The sequence below is a fragment of the Garra rufa genome, unplaced genomic scaffold, assembly GCF_049309525.1.
Source record: "Garra rufa unplaced genomic scaffold, GarRuf1.0 hap1_unplaced_003, whole genome shotgun sequence".
NCBI lineage: Eukaryota > Metazoa > Chordata > Actinopteri > Cypriniformes > Cyprinidae > Garra > Garra rufa.
Window position 1 is genome coordinate 3,384,855 of NW_027394278.1, and position 19,733 is coordinate 3,404,587.

Sequence of the window (19,733 nt, forward strand, 5' to 3'; positions counted from 1 at the left end):
TCTCGGAAGCTAAGCAGCGTCGGGCCTGCTTAGTACTTGGATGGGAGACCGCCTGGGAATACCAGGTGCTGTAAGCTTTTGCCTTTTCTTCACTATTTATATAATATGCTGGCTTTTAGAAAGACGTGTTTTACCGCTCTATTTATTACAATCATTTAAATGTATTATAGAGTTTTAAGTGTTTTACATGTTTTTTAGGCCATTTTATTACTCTTAACATTTTAAGTGAGTGTGTGTCTTTAAAAAATGGATGGTTGGCCTGCCATGTGACTAGACACATGACAGGAAGCAGGAAGTACAACTGTATAAGAGAGCAGCATGACAAACAAAGGACAGTCACCAAACTGTTGGATTGAGGAGTTGCTAATTTTAGAGCTCACCTTTCCATTCACCACCTGCAAACTTTGGATTACACTTTCTGTGGATTGTATATACACCGGTGGACACTCACATTGGACTTATCAACACACTGGGATTCTTGGACTGTTTTTAGGGTATGGACAAATGAACTGTATTCTTTTAACAGCGTTTACCTCGTTTTATCGTGTTGTTTTAAAGTCTTTTATGTGAACCTTGTAAATAAACCAAATCTATTTAAACCAATCTTCTTTTATGTCTCATTCTTTTAACCACTAGTCATCTCTCACAGTTAAATCTGATCCCATTTTAGTCTTGTAACTCGGCTGATAAGGCCGATTGTTACACTTGGATGGGAGACCGCCTGGGAATACCAGGTGCTGTAAGCTTTTGCCTTTTCTTCACTATTTATATAATATGCTGGCTTTTACGGAGGCTGATCTTTAAATAGCCCACTTTTTGGAGCAGCCCTCGCTTACGGCCATACCGCGCTGAGAGCGCCCGATCTCGTCTGATCTCGGAAGCTAAGCAGCGTCGGGCCTGCTTAGTACTTGGATGGGAGACCGCCTGGGAATACCAGGTGCTGTAAGCTTTTGCCTTTTCTTCACTATTTATATAATATGCTGGCTTTTACGGAGGCTGATCTTTAAATAGCCCACTTTTTGGAGCAGCCCTCACTTACGGCCATACCGCGCTGAGAGCGCCCGATCTCGTCTGATCTCGGAAGCTAAGCAGTGTCGGGCCTGCTTAGTACTTGGATGGGAGACCGCCTGGGAATACCAGGTGCTGTAAGCTTTTGCCTTTTCTTCACTATTTATATAATATGCTGGCTTTTAGAAAGACGTGTTTTACCGCTCTATTTATTACAATCATTTAAATGTATTATAGAGTTTTAAGTGTTTTACATGTTTTTTAGGCCATTTTATTACTCTTAACATTTTAAGTGAGTGTGTGTCTTTAAAAAATGGATGGTTGGCCTGCCATGTGACTAGACACATGACAGGAAGCAGGAAGTACAACTGTATAAGAGAGCAGCATGACAAACAAAGGACAGTCACCAAACTGTTGGATTGAGGAGTTGCTAATTTTAGAGCTCACCTTTCCATTCACCACCTGCAAACTTTGGATTACACTTTCTGTGGATTGTATATACACCGGTGGACACTCACATTGGACTTATCAACACACTGGGATTCTTGGACTGTTTTTAGGGTATGGACAAATGAACTGTATTCTTTTAACAGCGTTTACCTCGTTTTATCGTGTTGTTTTAAAGTCTTTTATGTGAACCTTGTAAATAAACCAAATCTATTTAAACCAATCTTCTTTTATGTCTCATTCTTTTAACCACTAGTCATCTCTCACAGTTAAATCTGATCCCATTTTAGTCTTGTAACTCGGCTGATAAGGCCGATTGTTACACTTGGATGGGAGACCGCCTGGGAATACCAGGTGCTGTAAGCTTTTGCCTTTTCTTCACTATTTATATAATATGCTGGCTTTTACGGAGGCTGATCTTTAAATAGCCCACTTTTTGGAGCAGCCCTCGCTTACGGCCATACCGCGCTGAGAGCGCCCGATCTCGTCTGATCTCGGAAGCTAAGCAGCGTCGGGCCTGCTTAGTATTTGGATGGGAGACCGCCTGGGAATACCAGGTGCTGTAAGCTTTTGCCTTTTCTTCACTATTTATATAATATGCTGGCTTTTAGAAAGACGTGTTTTACCGCTCTATTTATTACAATCATTTAAATGTATTATAGAGTTTTAAGTGTTTTACATGTTTTTTAGGCCATTTTATTACTCTTAACATTTTAAGTGAGTGTGTGTCTTTAAAAAATGGATGGTTGGCCTGCCATGTGACTAGACACATGACAGGAAGCAGGAAGTACAACTGTATAAGAGAGCAGCATGACAAACAAAGGACAGTCACCAAACTGTTGGATTGAGGAGTTGCTAATTTTAGAGCTCACCTTTCCATTCACCACCTGCAAACTTTGGATTACACTTTCTGTGGATTGTATATACACCGGTGGACACTCACATTGGACTTATCAACACACTGGGATTCTTGGACTGTTTTTAGGGTATGGACAAATGAACTGTATTCTTTTAACAGCGTTTACCTCGTTTTATCGTGTTGTTTTAAAGTCTTTTATGTGAACCTTGTAAATAAACCAAATCTATTTAAACCAATCTTCTTTTATGTCTCATTCTTTTAACCACTAGTCATCTCTCACAGTTAAATCTGATCCCATTTTAGTCTTGTAACTCGGCTGATAAGGCCGATTGTTACACTTGGATGGGAGACCGCCTGGGAATACCAGGTGCTGTAAGCTTTTGCCTTTTCTTCACTATTTATATAATATGCTGGCTTTTACGGAGGCTGATCTTTAAATAGCCCACTTTTTGGAGCAGCCCTCGCTTACGGCCATACCGTGCTGAGAGCGCCCGATCTCGTCTGATCTCGGAAGCTAAGCAGCGTCGGGCCTGCTTAGTACTTGGATGGGAGACCGCCTGGGAATACCAGGTGCTGTAAGCTTTTGCCTTTTCTTCACTATTTATATAATATGCTGGCTTTTACGGAGGCTGATCTTTAAATAGCCCACTTTTTGGAGCAGCCCTCGCTTACGGCCATACCGCGCTGAGAGCGCCCGATCTCGTCTGATCTCGGAAGCTAAGCAGTGTCGGGCCTGCTTAGTACTTGGATGGGAGACCGCCTGGGAATACCAGGTGCTGTAAGCTTTTGCCTTTTCTTCACTATTTATATAATATGCTGGCTTTTAGAAAGACGTGTTTTACCGCTCTATTTATTACAATCATTTAAATGTATTATAGAGTTTTAAGTGTTTTACATGTTTTTTAGGCCATTTTATTACTCTTAACATTTTAAGTGAGTGTGTGTCTTTAAAAAATGGATGGTTGGCCTGCCATGTGACTAGACACATGACAGGAAGCAGGAAGTACAACTGTATAAGAGAGCAGCATGACAAACAAAGGACAGTCACCAAACTGTTGGATTGAGGAGTTGCTCATTTTAGAGCTCACCTTTCCATTCACCACCTGCAAACTTTGGATTACACTTTCTGTGGATTGTATATACACCGGTGGACACTCACATTGGACTTATCAACACACTGGGATTCTTGGACTGTTTTTAGGGTATGGACAAATGAACTGTATTCTTTTAACAGCGTTTACCTCGTTTTATCGTGTTGTTTTAAAGTCTTTTATGTGAACCTTGTAAATAAACCAAATCTATTTAAACCAATCTTCTTTTATGTCTCATTCTTTTAACCACTAGTCATCTCTCACAGTTAAATCTGATCCCATTTTAGTCTTGTAACTCGGCTGATAAGGCCGATTGTTACACTTGGATGGGAGACCGCCTGGGAATACCAGGTGCTGTAAGCTTTTGCCTTTTCTTCACTATTTATATAATATGCTGGCTTTTACGGAGGCTGATCTTTAAATAGCCCACTTTTTGGAGCAGCCCTCGCTTACGGCCATACCGCGCTGAGAGCGCCCGATCTCGTCTGATCTCGGAAGCTAAGCAGCGTCGGGCCTGCTTAGTACTTGGATGGGAGACCGCCTGGGAATACCAGGTGCTGTAAGCTTTTGCCTTTTCTTCACTATTTATATAATATGCTGGCTTTTACGGAGGCTGATCTTTAAATAGCCCACTTTTTGGAGCAGCCCTCGCTTACGGCCATACCGCGCTGAGAGCGCCCGATCTCGTCTGATCTCGGAAGCTAAGCAGTGTCGGGCCTGCTTAGTACTTGGATGGGAGACCGCCTGGGAATACCAGGTGCTGTAAGCTTTTGCCTTTTCTTCACTATTTATATAATATGCTGGCTTTTAGAAAGACGTGTTTTACCGCTCTATTTATTACAATCATTTAAATGTATTATAGAGTTTTAAGTGTTTTACATGTTTTTTAGGCCATTTTATTACTCTTAACATTTTAAGTGAGTGTGTGTCTTTAAAAAATGGATGGTTGGCCTGCCATGTGACTAGACACATGACAGGAAGCAGGAAGTACAACTGTATAAGAGAGCAGCATGACAAACAAAGGACAGTCACCAAACTGTTGGATTGAGGAGTTGCTCATTTTAGAGCTCACCTTTCCATTCACCACCTGCAAACTTTGGATTACACTTTCTGTGGATTGTATATACACCGGTGGACACTCACATTGGACTTATCAACACACTGGGATTCTTGGACTGTTTTTAGGGTATGGACAAATGAACTGTATTCTTTTAACAGCGTTTACCTCGTTTTATCGTGTTGTTTTAAAGTCTTTTATGTGAACCTTGTAAATAAACCAAATCTATTTAAACCAATCTTCTTTTATGTCTCATTCTTTTAACCACTAGTCATCTCTCACAGTTAAATCTGATCCCATTTTAGTCTTGTAACTCGGCTGATAAGGCCGATTGTTACACTTGGATGGGAGACCGCCTGGGAATACCAGGTGCTGTAAGCTTTTGCCTTTTCTTCACTATTTATATAATATGCTGGCTTTTACGGAGGCTGATCTTTAAATAGCCCACTTTTTGGAGCAGCCCTCGCTTACGGCCATACCGCGCTGAGAGCGCCCGATCTCGTCTGATCTCGGAAGCTAAGCAGCGTCGGGCCTGCTTAGTACTTGGATGGGAGACCGCCTGGGAATACCAGGTGCTGTAAGCTTTTGCCTTTTCTTCACTATTTATATAATATGCTGGCTTTTACGGAGGCTGATCTTTAAATAGCCCACTTTTTGGAGCAGCCCTCGCTTACGGCCATACCGCGCTGAGAGCGCCCGATCTCGTCTGATCTCGGAAGCTAAGCAGTGTCGGGCCTGCTTAGTACTTGGATGGGAGACCGCCTGGGAATACCAGGTGCTGTAAGCTTTTGCCTTTTCTTCACTATTTATATAATATGCTGGCTTTTAGAAAGACGTGTTTTACCGCTCTATTTATTACAATCATTTAAATGTATTATAGAGTTTTAAGTGTTTTACATGTTTTTTAGGCCATTTTATTACTCTTAACATTTTAAGTGAGTGTGTGTCTTTAAAAAATGGATGGTTGGCCTGCCATGTGACTAGACACATGACAGGAAGCAGGAAGTACAACTGTATAAGAGAGCAGCATGACAAACAAAGGACAGTCACCAAACTGTTGGATTGAGGAGTTGCTCATTTTAGAGCTCACCTTTCCATTCACCACCTGCAAACTTTGGATTACACTTTCTGTGGATTGTATATACACCGGTGGACACTCACATTGGACTTATCAACACACTGGGATTCTTGGACTGTTTTTAGGGTATGGACAAATGAACTGTATTCTTTTAACAGCGTTTACCTCGTTTTATCGTGTTGTTTTAAAGTCTTTTATGTGAACCTTGTAAATAAACCAAATCTATTTAAACCAATCTTCTTTTATGTCTCATTCTTTTAACCACTAGTCATCTCTCACAGTTAAATCTGATCCCATTTTAGTCTTGTAACTCGGCTGATAAGGCCGATTGTTACACTTGGATGGGAGACCGCCTGGGAATACCAGGTGCTGTAAGCTTTTGCCTTTTCTTCACTATTTATATAATATGCTGGCTTTTACGGAGGCTGATCTTTAAATAGCCCACTTTTTGGAGCAGCCCTCGCTTACGGCCATACCGCGCTGAGAGCGCCCGATCTCGTCTGATCTCGGAAGCTAAGCAGCGTCGGGCCTGCTTAGTATTTGGATGGGAGACCGCCTGGGAATACCAGGTGCTGTAAGCTTTTGCCTTTTCTTCACTATTTATATAATATGCTGGCTTTTAGAAAGACGTGTTTTACCGCTCTATTTATTACAATCATTTAAATGTATTATAGAGTTTTAAGTGTTTTACATGTTTTTTAGGCCATTTTATTACTCTTAACATTTTAAGTGAGTGTGTGTCTTTAAAAAATGGATGGTTGGCCTGCCATGTGACTAGACACATGACAGGAAGCAGGAAGTACAACTGTATAAGAGAGCAGCATGACAAACAAAGGACAGTCACCAAACTGTTGGATTGAGGAGTTGCTAATTTTAGAGCTCACCTTTCCATTCACCACCTGCAAACTTTGGATTACACTTTCTGTGGATTGTATATACACCGGTGGACACTCACATTGGACTTATCAACACACTGGGATTCTTGGACTGTTTTTAGGGTATGGACAAATGAACTGTATTCTTTTAACAGCGTTTACCTCGTTTTATCGTGTTGTTTTAAAGTCTTTTATGTGAACCTTGTAAATAAACCAAATCTATTTAAACCAATCTTCTTTTATGTCTCATTCTTTTAACCACTAGTCATCTCTCACAGTTAAATCTGATCCCATTTTAGTCTTGTAACTCGGCTGATAAGGCCGATTGTTACACTTGGATGGGAGACCGCCTGGGAATACCAGGTGCTGTAAGCTTTTGCCTTTTCTTCACTATTTATATAATATGCTGGCTTTTACGGAGGCTGATCTTTAAATAGCCCACTTTTTGGAGCAGCCCTCGCTTACGGCCATACCGCGCTGAGAGCGCCCGATCTCGTCTGATCTCGGAAGCTAAGCAGCGTCGGGCCTGCTTAGTACTTGGATGGGAGACCGCCTGGGAATACCAGGTGCTGTAAGCTTTTGCCTTTTCTTCACTATTTATATAATATGCTGGCTTTTACGGAGGCTGATCTTTAAATAGCCCACTTTTTGGAGCAGCCCTCGCTTACGGCCATACCGCGCTGAGAGCGCCCGATCTCGTCTGATCTCGGAAGCTAAGCAGCGTCGGGCCTGCTTAGTACTTGGATGGGAGACCGCCTGGGAATACCAGGTGCTGTAAGCTTTTGCCTTTTCTTCACTATTTATATAATATGCTGGCTTTTACGGAGGCTGATCTTTAAATAGCCCACTTTTTGGAGCAGCCCTCGCTTATGGCCATACTGCGCTGAGCGTGTGCTAGGAGAGTGTGGAAATTTGAGCTGCTTTCTTCAGTGTTGAATTGAAATAAGTACTTTTTCTCATTCTTTTCTACTCCTTCAGCAAGTACTGTTTGTGGGAGGAGTTTTTCTTTTGTTCCTGGAGGTTTTGTTTGTTAATTGAATGGAGCACATGGAAGGAGACAATCGAGTGCGACGACCTGAGCTGACATCTAAAAAGGACAGTGGGAATCGTATCGTGATGGAGGATAAGAAGTTTGACAAGAACTTAACGGTGTGTGTCGAAATTGTTGGGGATGAGAAAATAACGATGATGGAGTTACTCAGAGGAATTAATGAGGTCTGTGGAGCTGTGAATGGATGTCGTTTCAAAGGAGATAAAAGGTATGAGATTACAATGAACCATAGAAAAGGAAAAGAAAGACTGATTGATGGATTTAAAATTAAAAACTGTCAAATCATGGCTAGAGACCTGAGCAATGATGAGCTTGTTGTTTCATTCATGAACCTTCCAGTATATATTACGGATGAGGAAATTCTAGAGAAACTAAATGGATGGGGTGTTAAAGCAACTTCGCCAATCAAGAGGAGGAAATGGCCAGGAACAGAGATCGCAGATGGGACTCGTTTCTGTAAAGTTAAGTTCACTGATACTGTTCAGTCATTACCATATTCAACCAAGTTTGAAACATTGGAGGGTGCGGAGTACTTTAGAGTGATTCATAACAGACAAGTGAAAGTGTGTCGCATCTGTATTCAGCCTGGTCATGTATTGAGAGACTGCCCTGAGTTTACTTGTCACAAGTGTGATAAACAGGGACATTATGCTAGAGAATGCAATGAACTGAGTGATGTACGTTATGGTGACGTGATGGGGGGAACAGACTTGTCCAGTGAGGTAAATGAGGAGGAGAATACGCCCATGCAAGAAGACGCAATGGGGAATACATTTGATGATATAGAAAGTCAGCAACTGCATTCAGGACAGATGGATCACATGAACCAAGCTGAGGTGGGTACTCCCTCCCTCCAGAGAGCTGGATCAGGACTAGCCCAGGGTCTCGTGGACAATAAAGAAAAGGACAGACATGTGGGTAAAACAACCACAGTCAATGAGAACCCGCAATCTTTAGCGTCAGCTAAGACTGCTCTCAAATGTGAAGGAACTGTAAAGATTGTTGTTGATAATGATGACGATAATCATGATGATGCCGATGATGTTGTTGATGATGATGATGATGATGATGATGAAAATGAGGATGATGATTATGATTTGTATGATGATGTGGCATGCGAAAGTCTGCAGCTACTTGTTAGGAAGAAAAGAATGCTGAATGACAAGGGAGAGAAAGGAAACATAAAGAAAAAGAAATAAGGTTTATTTTTTTTTTTTTTAACTTCACACCTGCTGCTGCTATGATTAAAATTGCATCCCTAAATGCTAATGGTCTTGGTAACATGTGCAAATTTGAAAAGATATTAATAGCGGTAAAAGCAGATATTTACTGTTTTCAAGAAACAAATTGGGATAGTAATAAAATGAGAGAGGTGAGAAGGAAATGGCATCATCATGTTTTTGTGAGTCATGGCAGTAGTAAGGCTCGTGGAGTGGCTTGCTTGTTTAAAAACAATGCAGTACAAAATGTTAAGCAGGTTTATGCTGATAATGAAGGAAGAGTTCTAATTATAGATTTTGAGTTCCAAAATTGTGTCTTCAAGTTGATTAATGTCTATGCACCAAATAATGAAAAAGATAGGAGGGATTTATTCAAGAAACTAAGAACACTATGCACAGATAACTGTATCTGTGTAGGTGATTTTAACGTTTGGTCCAGTAGAATAGATGTTGCAAATAATATGAGCTATAAAAGAGACTCGTCAAGGGATGAATTAATAAGCTTAATGAATGGTGTAAACCTGGTAGATCTTTGGAGACTGGAAAACCCTGATAAAAGAGAATACTCTCGGAGACAAGTTGTGCTCAACAGTCTAAAGCAAAGCAGAATTGATCTTTGTCTGGTAAGGCAGAACATAGTCCAGTATATTAAAAATATAGCTTATAAGTTTACAACATTCAGTGATCATGCTGTTCTGGAATTTCAAGTGGGTAAAACAATGCAACATAAAGGTGGGGGTGTCTGGTGTTTGAATGCAAGCTTATTAAATGATGTAAATTATAGGATAAAGATCTTGGACTGTATAAAGTCTGGATGGAGGAAAAGTTTAGACTCTGAAAATGCATGTGTAAGATGGGAGAATTTAAAACAGAAAATTAAGATTTTGAGTATTAAGTATGCAAAGGAAAAGAATAGTAGAGAGAGGAGGGATTACAAGGACTTGCAAAAGAGACTTTCTGTAGAACTGGAGGAAATAAATGGTGATCCAAATTGTGATTTGAAAAATTATTTAAAAATTAAAGCAGATTTAAAGAAATATGAAGTAAAAAGATGTAAGGGAGCTATTATAAGAAGCAGGGTAAAACATGCTTTAGAGGGGGAGAAGTGTACATCCTTCTTCTTAAGCATGGAGAAGCAAAAGCAGGGTAGAAACTGTATCACTGAATTAGAAGATGAAAAAGGGAAAAAAGTGAGTGATTTGGTAGGGATATTAGACACTGTTGAATCCTTTTATAAGACACTATTTAGGAAAGAAGGCGTAAATCTAGGAAGTATGGGAAAAGTACTGAGTACAGTTAGTGCTAGATTATCAAAAACTGACAGGATTTTTTGTGATAATGATATCTCTTTGCAGGAAATTAATGAGGCAATCTCTAGTCTGAGTACTAATAAAAGCCCAGGATCAGATGGCCTAACTGGAGATTTTTATAGAGCTTTTAGGGATGCTCTGGCACCAATATTATTAGAGCTATATCAGTATATGGAAGAAAAGCAGGATGTGCCTAAGACAATGGTGGCGGGGGTGCTAAGTATTTTATTCAAAAACAAGGGGAGTAGATTAAAATTAGAAAACTATAGACCAATTAGCCTCTTAAATACTGATTATAAGGTATTGGCAAAAATTCTAGCCAATAGGCTAAAAAAAGTGATAGGGAGTATTGTTGCCCCAACGCAGGCTTACAGTATACCTGGAAGAGATATTGCTGATATTATAAGTACAATTAGAGATGTGGTATTTTATATGAAGAAAGAAGGAGGCATTCTGTTAAGTTTAGATTTAAATAAAGCTTTTGATAGGGTGGAGCACCAATTTTTGGAGAAAACTTTGGAAACGTTTGGTTTTGGTGGTAGATTTAGAACATGGATAAGGTTGCTGTATAATAGTGCACATAGTGTGGTAAAGTGTAATGGTGTCTTAACTGATGATTTTATAATTGAGAGGTCCATAAGGCAGGGTTGCCCTTTGTCTGCTTTGCTATACTGTATTACAGTTGAACCACTCGCAACTCTAATAAAAGCGGATAAAGAGCTGAAGCCAATTAATTTTGCAGGTGATGGGGTCAGTTTAATTCATCAGTATGCGGATGACACTACGTTCACTGTGAGGGACATGGATGACATAAAGAGGATAATGGAGCACATGAATACATATGGTGGTGCTGCAGGGGCAAAAATAAATGTAGAGAAGTCGGAAATTATGTTCTTTGGGGAAAATAAAATATTTGACTGTGGTACCCCTTTTAAAATTGTGGATGATTATATTAGAGTTTTGGGGGTAAATATAGGTTTGGAAGAAAGTAAGGCTAGGGATGTATCTTGGTCGATAATCCTACAGAAAATAAAGCAAACTGTGAACTATTGGAAATTAAGAAGCCTCACACTAAAAGGGAAAGTGACTGTTATCAATATGTTGTTAATGTCAAGATTCGTTCATACATTGAGTGTGTTAGACATGCCAGAGTGGGTCTTGAGAGAGGCAAACTCTATTGTAGTAGATTTCTTGTGGGGTGGGAAAAACGTGAGGATCTCAAAAAAGGTATTAATGGCAGATAACAAGGATGGGGGCTTAAAATTGTTGGACTTGGACACGAGGAGGAAGGCATTAAGGCTTAAAATTGTTAAGAAATATATATATAGCAAAGAAACTTATGGATGGAAATATTGTATGAGGGATTGTTTGGCGAAATTTGGGTCTTGTAGTCAAAGTAATCTGTTCATGTGTTTAAAAGAGTCTATGATAAAAGATGTACCTCAGTTCTATAAAGAAGTATTCCAAGCTTGGGTTAAATTTTTGCCACAAGTGCATTATAGGTGTAATATGCCTGAATTAGTACTAAATCAACCCGTGTTTTTGAATCCTAAAATAACAGATAAGGGACACATGCTGGAAAATAAAGGTTTTATGAAAGTTGGTCTATACCTGATAAAGGATTATGTTTATGAAGTAATTCCAGGTTTTCTGCCCCCCCAGGCAATCCTGGACATGGTAATGGAAGAGAATGAAAATATGAGGAAAAGTACTGTGATTAATGTTTTTGAGAAAATTAAGAGTTGTATTCCTAAGGACTGGATTACCTTGATAGACAAACAAGAGGTGAAAACAAATGAGTACAAGTTTCCCGAAATGTATATTGAACGGGGTGATTGTAAGGTAGAACTGTCAAAGGTTTTGTTGAAAGAGTTTTATTGGATTATCTTGAAAAAAGAAATTAAAAAACCTGCCGCAGAAATTTATTGGAGAAATATATACTCAGGGATAAAGCCGGTAATGTTGTGGAAGAACCTAAATATTAGATATAACTCAATAGAATGTCAACAGAATGATTTTATATTGCGACATAATAGAGTATATACAAAAGAGGTTTTGCATCAGATTGACAAAAATATTGCGAGAGAATGTGATGTATGTGATAGGGAAGTTGAGACCTTAATGCATTTATATATACAATGTAAAGGCCTGAAAGAATATCATGAATTATTAAAGCTTTGCGTAAGGAAGAATTGGGAGGATATAAATTTTGTGGATGAAGAGTGGAGTAAGTTATTTTTGTTTGGCATGGTGAAAGAAAGGAATGTAAAAGGAAATGTGCTTCTCTTAAATATGATGTTAAGCCATGCAAGGTATGCAGTACGATTAAGGAGAAATATAGCTTATTTTGACAAAAGAAAAGAAAATGTTTGGTCTATTTTCAAGGTCTTAATAAAACAACATATGAAGATGATTAAGACTTATATGGATGCTGAATTTTGTAAGACTTTTGTTGATGGAAGCACATTTATCTCTGTTACAGCATTGAATGCTTTGATGTTTAATTTCTGAAAAAGTGTAAATGAGGGAATGCTGAATGTTCTAATGGTGAAATTTATTATGTACTTATTGTAAATGTGGAAATTATTTTATAATAAAAAAAAAAAAAAAATAAAAAAAAAAAAAAAAAAAAAAAAGAGCGCCCGATCTCGTCTGATCTCGGAAGCTAAGCAGCGTCGGGCCTGCTTAGTACTTGGATGGGAGACCGCCTGGGAATACCAGGTGCTGTAAGCTTTTGCCTTTTCTTCACTATTTATATAATATGCTGGCTTTTAGAAAGACGTGTTTTACCGCTCTATTTATTACAATCATTTAAATGTATTATAGAGTTTTAAGTGTTTTACATGTTTTTTAGGCCATTTTATTACTCTTAACATTTTAAGTGAGTGTGTGTCTTTAAAAAATGGATGGTTGGCCTGCCATGTGACTAGACACATGACAGGAAGCAGGAAGTACAACTGTATAAGAGAGCAGCATGACAAACAAAGGACAGTCACCAAACTGTTGGATTGAGGAGTTGCTCATTTTAGAGCTCACCTTTCCATTCACCACCTGCAAACTTTGGATTACACTTTCTGTGGATTGTATATACACCGGTGGACACTCACATTGGACTTATCAACACACTGGGATTCTTGGACTGTTTTTAGGGTATGGACAAATGAACTGTATTCTTTTAACAGCGTTTACCTCGTTTTATCGTGTTGTTTTAAAGTCTTTTATGTGAACCTTGTAAATAAACCAAATCTATTTAAACCAATCTTCTTTTATGTCTCATTCTTTTAACCACTAGTCATCTCTCACAGTTAAATCTGATCCCATTTTAGTCTTGTAACTCGGCTGATAAGGCCGATTGTTACACTTGGATGGGAGACCGCCTGGGAATACCAGGTGCTGTAAGCTTTTGCCTTTTCTTCACTATTTATATAATATGCTGGCTTTTACGGAGGCTGATCTTTAAATAGCCCACTTTTTGGAGCAGCCCTCGCTTACGGCCATACCGCGCTGAGAGCGCCCGATCTCGTCTGATCTCGGAAGCTAAGCAGCGTCGGGCCTGCTTAGTACTTGGATGGGAGACCGCCTGGGAATACCAGGTGCTGTAAGCTTTTGCCTTTTCTTCACTATTTATATAATATGCTGGCTTTTACGGAGGCTGATCTTTAAATAGCCCACTTTTTGGAGCAGCCCTCACTTACGGCCATACCGCGCTGAGAGCGCCCGATCTCGTCTGATCTCGGAAGCTAAGCAGTGTCGGGCCTGCTTAGTACTTGGATGGGAGACCGCCTGGGAATACCAGGTGCTGTAAGCTTTTGCCTTTTCTTCACTATTTATATAATATGCTGGCTTTTAGAAAGACGTGTTTTACCGCTCTATTTATTACAATCATTTAAATGTATTATAGAGTTTTAAGTGTTTTACATGTTTTTTAGGCCATTTTATTACTCTTAACATTTTAAGTGAGTGTGTGTCTTTAAAAAATGGATGGTTGGCCTGCCATGTGACTAGACACATGACAGGAAGCAGGAAGTACAACTGTATAAGAGAGCAGCATGACAAACAAAGGACAGTCACCAAACTGTTGGATTGAGGAGTTGCTAATTTTAGAGCTCACCTTTCCATTCACCACCTGCAAACTTTGGATTACACTTTCTGTGGATTGTATATACACCGGTGGACACTCACATTGGACTTATCAACACACTGGGATTCTTGGACTGTTTTTAGGGTATGGACAAATGAACTGTATTCTTTTAACAGCGTTTACCTCGTTTTATCGTGTTGTTTTAAAGTCTTTTATGTGAACCTTGTAAATAAACCAAATCTATTTAAACCAATCTTCTTTTATGTCTCATTCTTTTAACCACTAGTCATCTCTCACAGTTAAATCTGATCCCATTTTAGTCTTGTAACTCGGCTGATAAGGCCGATTGTTACACTTGGATGGGAGACCGCCTGGGAATACCAGGTGCTGTAAGCTTTTGCCTTTTCTTCACTATTTATATAATATGCTGGCTTTTACGGAGGCTGATCTTTAAATAGCCCACTTTTTGGAGCAGCCCTCGCTTACGGCCATACCGCGCTGAGAGCGCCCGATCTCGTCTGATCTCGGAAGCTAAGCAGCGTCGGGCCTGCTTAGTACTTGGATGGGAGACCGCCTGGGAATACCAGGTGCTGTAAGCTTTTGCCTTTTCTTCACTATTTATATAATATGCTGGCTTTTACGGAGGCTGATCTTTAAATAGCCCACTTTTTGGAGCAGCCCTCGCTTACGGCCATACCGCGCTGAGAGCGCCCGATCTCGTCTGATCTCGGAAGCTAAGCAGTGTCGGGCCTGCTTAGTACTTGGATGGGAGACCGCCTGGGAATACCAGGTGCTGTAAGCTTTTGCCTTTTCTTCACTATTTATATAATATGCTGGCTTTTAGAAAGACGTGTTTTACCGCTCTATTTATTACAATCATTTAAATGTATTATAGAGTTTTAAGTGTTTTACATGTTTTTTAGGCCATTTTATTACTCTTAACATTTTAAGTGAGTGTGTGTCTTTAAAAAATGGATGGTTGGCCTGCCATGTGACTAGACACATGACAGGAAGCAGGAAGTACAACTGTATAAGAGAGCAGCATGACAAACAAAGGACAGTCACCAAACTGTTGGATTGAGGAGTTGCTCATTTTAGAGCTCACCTTTCCATTCACCACCTGCAAACTTTGGATTACACTTTCTGTGGATTGTATATACACCGGTGGACACTCACATTGGACTTATCAACACACTGGGATTCTTGGACTGTTTTTAGGGTATGGACAAATGAACTGTATTCTTTTAACAGCGTTTACCTCGTTTTATCGTGTTGTTTTAAAGTCTTTTATGTGAACCTTGTAAATAAACCAAATCTATTTAAACCAATCTTCTTTTATGTCTCATTCTTTTAACCACTAGTCATCTCTCACAGTTAAATCTGATCCCATTTTAGTCTTGTAACTCGGCTGATAAGGCCGATTGTTACACTTGGATGGGAGACCGCCTGGGAATACCAGGTGCTGTAAGCTTTTGCCTTTTCTTCACTATTTATATAATATGCTGGCTTTTACGGAGGCTGATCTTTAAATAGCCCACTTTTTGGAGCAGCCCTCGCTTACGGCCATACCGCGCTGAGAGCGCCCGATCTCGTCTGATCTCGGAAGCTAAGCAGCGTCGGGCCTGCTTAGTATTTGGATGGGAGACCGCCTGGGAATACCAGGTGCTGTAAGCTTTTGCCTTTTCTTCACTATTTATATAATATGCTGGCTTTTAGAAAGACGTGTTTTACCGCTCTATTTATTACAATCATTTAAATGTATTATAGAGTTTTAAGTGTTTTACATGTTTTTTAGGCCATTTTATTACTCTTAACATTTTAAGTGAGTGTGTGTCTTTAAAAAATGGATGGTTGGCCTGCCATGTGACTAGACACATGACAGGAAGCAGGAAGTACAACTGTATAAGAGAGCAGCATGACAAACAAAGGACAGTCACCAAACTGTTGGATTGAGGAGTTGCTAATTTTAGAGCTCACCTTTCCATTCACCACCTGCAAACTTTGGATTACACTTTCTGTGGATTGTATATACACCGGTGGACACTCACATTGGACTTATCAACACACTGGGATTCTTGGACTGTTTTTAGGGTATGGACAAATGAACTGTATTCTTTTAACAGCGTTTACCTCGTTTTATCGTGTTGTTTTAAAGTCTTTTATGTGAACCTTGTAAATAAACCAAATCTATTTAAACCAATCTTCTTTTATGTCTCATTCTTTTAACCACTAGTCATCTCTCACAGTTAAATCTGATCCCATTTTAGTCTTGTAACTCGGCTGATAAGGCCGATTGTTACACTTGGATGGGAGACCGCCTGGGAATACCAGGTGCTGTAAGCTTTTGCCTTTTCTTCACTATTTATATAATATGCTGGCTTTTACGGAGGCTGATCTTTAAATAGCCCACTTTTTGGAGCAGCCCTCGCTTACGGCCATACCGCGCTGAGAGCGCCCGATCTCGTCTGATCTCGGAAGCTAAGCAGCGTCGGGCCTGCTTAGTACTTGGATGGGAGACCGCCTGGGAATACCAGGTGCTGTAAGCTTTTGCCTTTTCTTCACTATTTATATAATATGCTGGCTTTTAGAAAGACGTGTTTTACCGCTCTATTTATTACAATCATTTAAATGTATTATAGAGTTTTAAGTGTTTTACATGTTTTTTAGGCCATTTTATTACTCTTAACATTTTAAGTGAGTGTGTGTCTTTAAAAAATGGATGGTTGGCCTGCCATGTGACTAGACACATGACAGGAAGCAGGAAGTACAACTGTATAAGAGAGCAGCATGACAAACAAAGGACAGTCACCAAACTGTTGGATTGAGGAGTTGCTAATTTTAGAGCTCACCTTTCCATTCACCACCTGCAAACTTTGGATTACACTTTCTGTGGATTGTATATACACCGGTGGACACTCACATTGGACTTATCAACACACTGGGATTCTTGGACTGTTTTTAGGGTATGGACAAATGAACTGTATTCTTTTAACAGCGTTTACCTCGTTTTATCGTGTTGTTTTAAAGTCTTTTATGTGAACCTTGTAAATAAACCAAATCTATTTAAACCAATCTTCTTTTATGTCTCATTCTTTTAACCACTAGTCATCTCTCACAGTTAAATCTGATCCCATTTTAGTCTTGTAACTCGGCTGATAAGGCCGATTGTTACACTTGGATGGGAGACCGCCTGGGAATACCAGGTGCTGTAAGCTTTTGCCTTTTCTTCACTATTTATATAATATGCTGGCTTTTACGGAGGCTGATCTTTAAATAGCCCACTTTTTGGAGCAGCCCTCGCTTACGGCCATACCGCGCTGAGAGCGCCCGATCTCGTCTGATCTCGGAAGCTAAGCAGCGTCGGGCCTGCTTAGTACTTGGATGGGAGACCGCCTGGGAATACCAGGTGCTGTAAGCTTTTGCCTTTTCTTCACTATTTATATAATATGCTGGCTTTTAGAAAGACGTGTTTTACCGCTCTATTTATTACAATCATTTAAATGTATTATAGAGTTTTAAGTGTTTTACATGTTTTTTAGGCCATTTTATTACTCTTAACATTTTAAGTGAGTGTGTGTCTTTAAAAAATGGATGGTTGGCCTGCCATGTGACTAGACACATGACAGGAAGCAGGAAGTACAACTGTATAAGAGAGCAGCATGACAAACAAAGGACAGTCACCAAACTGTTGGATTGAGGAGTTGCTAATTTTAGAGCTCACCTTTCCATTCACCACCTGCAAACTTTGGATTACACTTTCTGTGGATTGTATATACACCGGTGGACACTCACATTGGACTTATCAACACACTGGGATTCTTGGACTGTTTTTAGGGTATGGACAAATGAACTGTATTCTTTTAACAGCGTTTACCTCGTTTTATCGTGTTGTTTTAAAGTCTTTTATGTGAACCTTGTAAATAAACCAAATCTATTTAAACCAATCTTCTTTTATGTCTCATTCTTTTAACCACTAGTCATCTCTCACAGTTAAATCTGATCCCATTTTAGTCTTGTAACTCGGCTGATAAGGCCGATTGTTACACTTGGATGGGAGACCGCCTGGGAATACCAGGTGCTGTAAGCTTTTGCCTTTTCTTCACTATTTATATAATATGCTGGCTTTTACGGAGGCTGATCTTTAAATAGCCCACTTTTTGGAGCAGCCCTCGCTTACGGCCATACCGCGCTGAGAGCGCCCGATCTCGTCTGATCTCGGAAGCTAAGCAGCGTCGGGCCTGCTTAGTACTTGGATGGGAGACCGCCTGGGAATACCAGGTGCTGTAAGCTTTTGCCTTTTCTTCACTATTTATATAATATGCTGGCTTTTACGGAGGCTGATCTTTAAATAGCCCACTTTTTGGAGCAGCCCTCGCTTACGGCCATACCGCGCTGAGAGCGCCCGATCTCGTCTGATCTCGGAAGCTAAGCAGCGTCGGGCCTGCTTAGTACTTGGATGGGAGACCGCCTGGGAATACCAGGTGCTGTAAGCTTTTGCCTTTTCTTCACTATTTATATAATATGCTGGCTTTTACGGAGGCTGATCTTTAAATAGCCCACTTTTTGGAGCAGCCCTCGCTTACGGCCATACCGCGCTGAGAGCGCCCGATCTCGTCTGATCTCGGAAGCTAAGCAGCGTCGGGCCTGCTTAGTACTTGGATGGGAGACCGCCTGGGAATACCAGGTGCTGTAAGCTTTTGCCTTTTCTTCACTATTTATATAATATGCTGGCTTTTAGAAAGACGTGTTTTACCGCTCTATTTATTACAATCATTTAAATGTATTATAGAGTTTTAAGTGTTTTACATGTTTTTTAGGCCATTTTATTACTCTTAACATTTTAAGTGAGTGTGTGTCTTTAAAAAATGGATGGTTGGCCTGCCATGTGACTAGACACATGACAGGAAGCAGGAAGTACAACTGTATAAGAGAGCAGCATGACAAACAAAGGACAGTCACCAAACTGTTGGATTGAGGAGTTGCTCATTTTAGAGCTCACCTTTCCATTCACCACCTGCAAACTTTGGATTACACTTTCTGTGGATTGTATATACACCGGTGGACACTCACATTGGACTTATCAACACACTGGGATTCTTGGACTGTTTTTAGGGTATGGACAAATGAACTGTATTCTTTTAACAGCGTTTACCTCGTTTTATCGTGTTGTTTTAAAGTCTTTTATGTGAACCTTGTAAATAAACCAAATCTATTTAAACCAATCTTCTTTTATGTCTCATTCTTTTAACCACTAGTCATCTCTCACAGTTAAATCTGATCCCATTTTAGTCTTGTAACTCGGCTGATAAGGCCGATTGTTACACTTGGATGGGAGACCGCCTGGGAATACCAGGTGCTGTAAGCTTTTGCCTTTTCTTCACTATTTATATAATATGCTGGCTTTTACGGAGGCTGATCTTTAAATAGCCCACTTTTTGGAGCAGCCCTCGCTTACGGCCATACCGCGCTGAGAGCGCCCGATCTCGTCTGATCTCGGAAGCTAAGCAGCGTCGGGCCTGCTTAGTACTTGGATGGGAGACCGCCTGGGAATACCAGGTGCTGTAAGCTTTTGCCTTTTCTTCACTATTTATATAATATGCTGGCTTTTAGAAAGACGTGTTTTACCGCTCTATTTATTACAATCATTTAAATGTAT

At 40.0% G+C, this 19,733-nt stretch overlaps 23 non-coding genes across 23 annotated transcripts; all 23 read left to right on the forward strand.

The window, feature by feature from the left end:
* The first annotated feature begins 830 nt into the window (after positions 1–830).
* On the forward strand, positions 831–949 carry LOC141311526 (5S ribosomal RNA). The gene has a single exon (XR_012348985.1). It is a non-coding gene; the product is annotated as a 5S ribosomal RNA (ribosomal RNA).
* Positions 950–1,033: 84 nt separating this feature from the next.
* Positions 1,034–1,152, forward strand: LOC141310240 (5S ribosomal RNA). Its single transcript, XR_012347785.1, has one exon. It is a non-coding gene; the product is annotated as a 5S ribosomal RNA (ribosomal RNA).
* Positions 1,153–1,905: 753 nt separating this feature from the next.
* On the forward strand, positions 1,906–2,024 carry LOC141309958 (5S ribosomal RNA). Its single transcript, XR_012347505.1, has one exon. It is a non-coding gene; the product is annotated as a 5S ribosomal RNA (ribosomal RNA).
* A 753-nt stretch (positions 2,025–2,777) lies between these two features.
* LOC141309869 (5S ribosomal RNA) lies at positions 2,778–2,896 on the forward strand. The gene has a single exon (XR_012347417.1). It is a non-coding gene; the product is annotated as a 5S ribosomal RNA (ribosomal RNA).
* Positions 2,897–2,980: 84 nt separating this feature from the next.
* On the forward strand, positions 2,981–3,099 carry LOC141309812 (5S ribosomal RNA). Its single transcript, XR_012347360.1, has one exon. It is a non-coding gene; the product is annotated as a 5S ribosomal RNA (ribosomal RNA).
* A 753-nt stretch (positions 3,100–3,852) lies between these two features.
* LOC141311527 (5S ribosomal RNA) lies at positions 3,853–3,971 on the forward strand. The gene has a single exon (XR_012348987.1). It is a non-coding gene; the product is annotated as a 5S ribosomal RNA (ribosomal RNA).
* An 84-nt stretch (positions 3,972–4,055) lies between these two features.
* LOC141309813 (5S ribosomal RNA) lies at positions 4,056–4,174 on the forward strand. Its single transcript, XR_012347361.1, has one exon. It is a non-coding gene; the product is annotated as a 5S ribosomal RNA (ribosomal RNA).
* A 753-nt stretch (positions 4,175–4,927) lies between these two features.
* LOC141311529 (5S ribosomal RNA) lies at positions 4,928–5,046 on the forward strand. Its single transcript, XR_012348989.1, has one exon. It is a non-coding gene; the product is annotated as a 5S ribosomal RNA (ribosomal RNA).
* Positions 5,047–5,130: 84 nt separating this feature from the next.
* On the forward strand, positions 5,131–5,249 carry LOC141309814 (5S ribosomal RNA). Its single transcript, XR_012347362.1, has one exon. It is a non-coding gene; the product is annotated as a 5S ribosomal RNA (ribosomal RNA).
* Positions 5,250–6,002: 753 nt separating this feature from the next.
* Positions 6,003–6,121, forward strand: LOC141309959 (5S ribosomal RNA). The gene has a single exon (XR_012347506.1). It is a non-coding gene; the product is annotated as a 5S ribosomal RNA (ribosomal RNA).
* Positions 6,122–6,874: 753 nt separating this feature from the next.
* LOC141311530 (5S ribosomal RNA) lies at positions 6,875–6,993 on the forward strand. Its single transcript, XR_012348990.1, has one exon. It is a non-coding gene; the product is annotated as a 5S ribosomal RNA (ribosomal RNA).
* An 84-nt stretch (positions 6,994–7,077) lies between these two features.
* On the forward strand, positions 7,078–7,196 carry LOC141311531 (5S ribosomal RNA). Its single transcript, XR_012348991.1, has one exon. It is a non-coding gene; the product is annotated as a 5S ribosomal RNA (ribosomal RNA).
* A 6,286-nt stretch (positions 7,197–13,482) lies between these two features.
* LOC141311533 (5S ribosomal RNA) lies at positions 13,483–13,601 on the forward strand. Its single transcript, XR_012348992.1, has one exon. It is a non-coding gene; the product is annotated as a 5S ribosomal RNA (ribosomal RNA).
* An 84-nt stretch (positions 13,602–13,685) lies between these two features.
* Positions 13,686–13,804, forward strand: LOC141310241 (5S ribosomal RNA). The gene has a single exon (XR_012347786.1). It is a non-coding gene; the product is annotated as a 5S ribosomal RNA (ribosomal RNA).
* Positions 13,805–14,557: 753 nt separating this feature from the next.
* Positions 14,558–14,676, forward strand: LOC141311534 (5S ribosomal RNA). The gene has a single exon (XR_012348993.1). It is a non-coding gene; the product is annotated as a 5S ribosomal RNA (ribosomal RNA).
* Positions 14,677–14,760: 84 nt separating this feature from the next.
* On the forward strand, positions 14,761–14,879 carry LOC141309817 (5S ribosomal RNA). The gene has a single exon (XR_012347364.1). It is a non-coding gene; the product is annotated as a 5S ribosomal RNA (ribosomal RNA).
* Positions 14,880–15,632: 753 nt separating this feature from the next.
* LOC141309961 (5S ribosomal RNA) lies at positions 15,633–15,751 on the forward strand. The gene has a single exon (XR_012347507.1). It is a non-coding gene; the product is annotated as a 5S ribosomal RNA (ribosomal RNA).
* Positions 15,752–16,504: 753 nt separating this feature from the next.
* On the forward strand, positions 16,505–16,623 carry LOC141311535 (5S ribosomal RNA). Its single transcript, XR_012348994.1, has one exon. It is a non-coding gene; the product is annotated as a 5S ribosomal RNA (ribosomal RNA).
* A 753-nt stretch (positions 16,624–17,376) lies between these two features.
* LOC141311536 (5S ribosomal RNA) lies at positions 17,377–17,495 on the forward strand. Its single transcript, XR_012348995.1, has one exon. It is a non-coding gene; the product is annotated as a 5S ribosomal RNA (ribosomal RNA).
* Positions 17,496–18,248: 753 nt separating this feature from the next.
* On the forward strand, positions 18,249–18,367 carry LOC141311537 (5S ribosomal RNA). The gene has a single exon (XR_012348996.1). It is a non-coding gene; the product is annotated as a 5S ribosomal RNA (ribosomal RNA).
* Positions 18,368–18,451: 84 nt separating this feature from the next.
* LOC141311538 (5S ribosomal RNA) lies at positions 18,452–18,570 on the forward strand. The gene has a single exon (XR_012348998.1). It is a non-coding gene; the product is annotated as a 5S ribosomal RNA (ribosomal RNA).
* Positions 18,571–18,654: 84 nt separating this feature from the next.
* On the forward strand, positions 18,655–18,773 carry LOC141311539 (5S ribosomal RNA). Its single transcript, XR_012348999.1, has one exon. It is a non-coding gene; the product is annotated as a 5S ribosomal RNA (ribosomal RNA).
* Positions 18,774–19,526: 753 nt separating this feature from the next.
* LOC141311541 (5S ribosomal RNA) lies at positions 19,527–19,645 on the forward strand. The gene has a single exon (XR_012349001.1). It is a non-coding gene; the product is annotated as a 5S ribosomal RNA (ribosomal RNA).
* Positions 19,646–19,733: the final 88 nt, after the last annotated feature.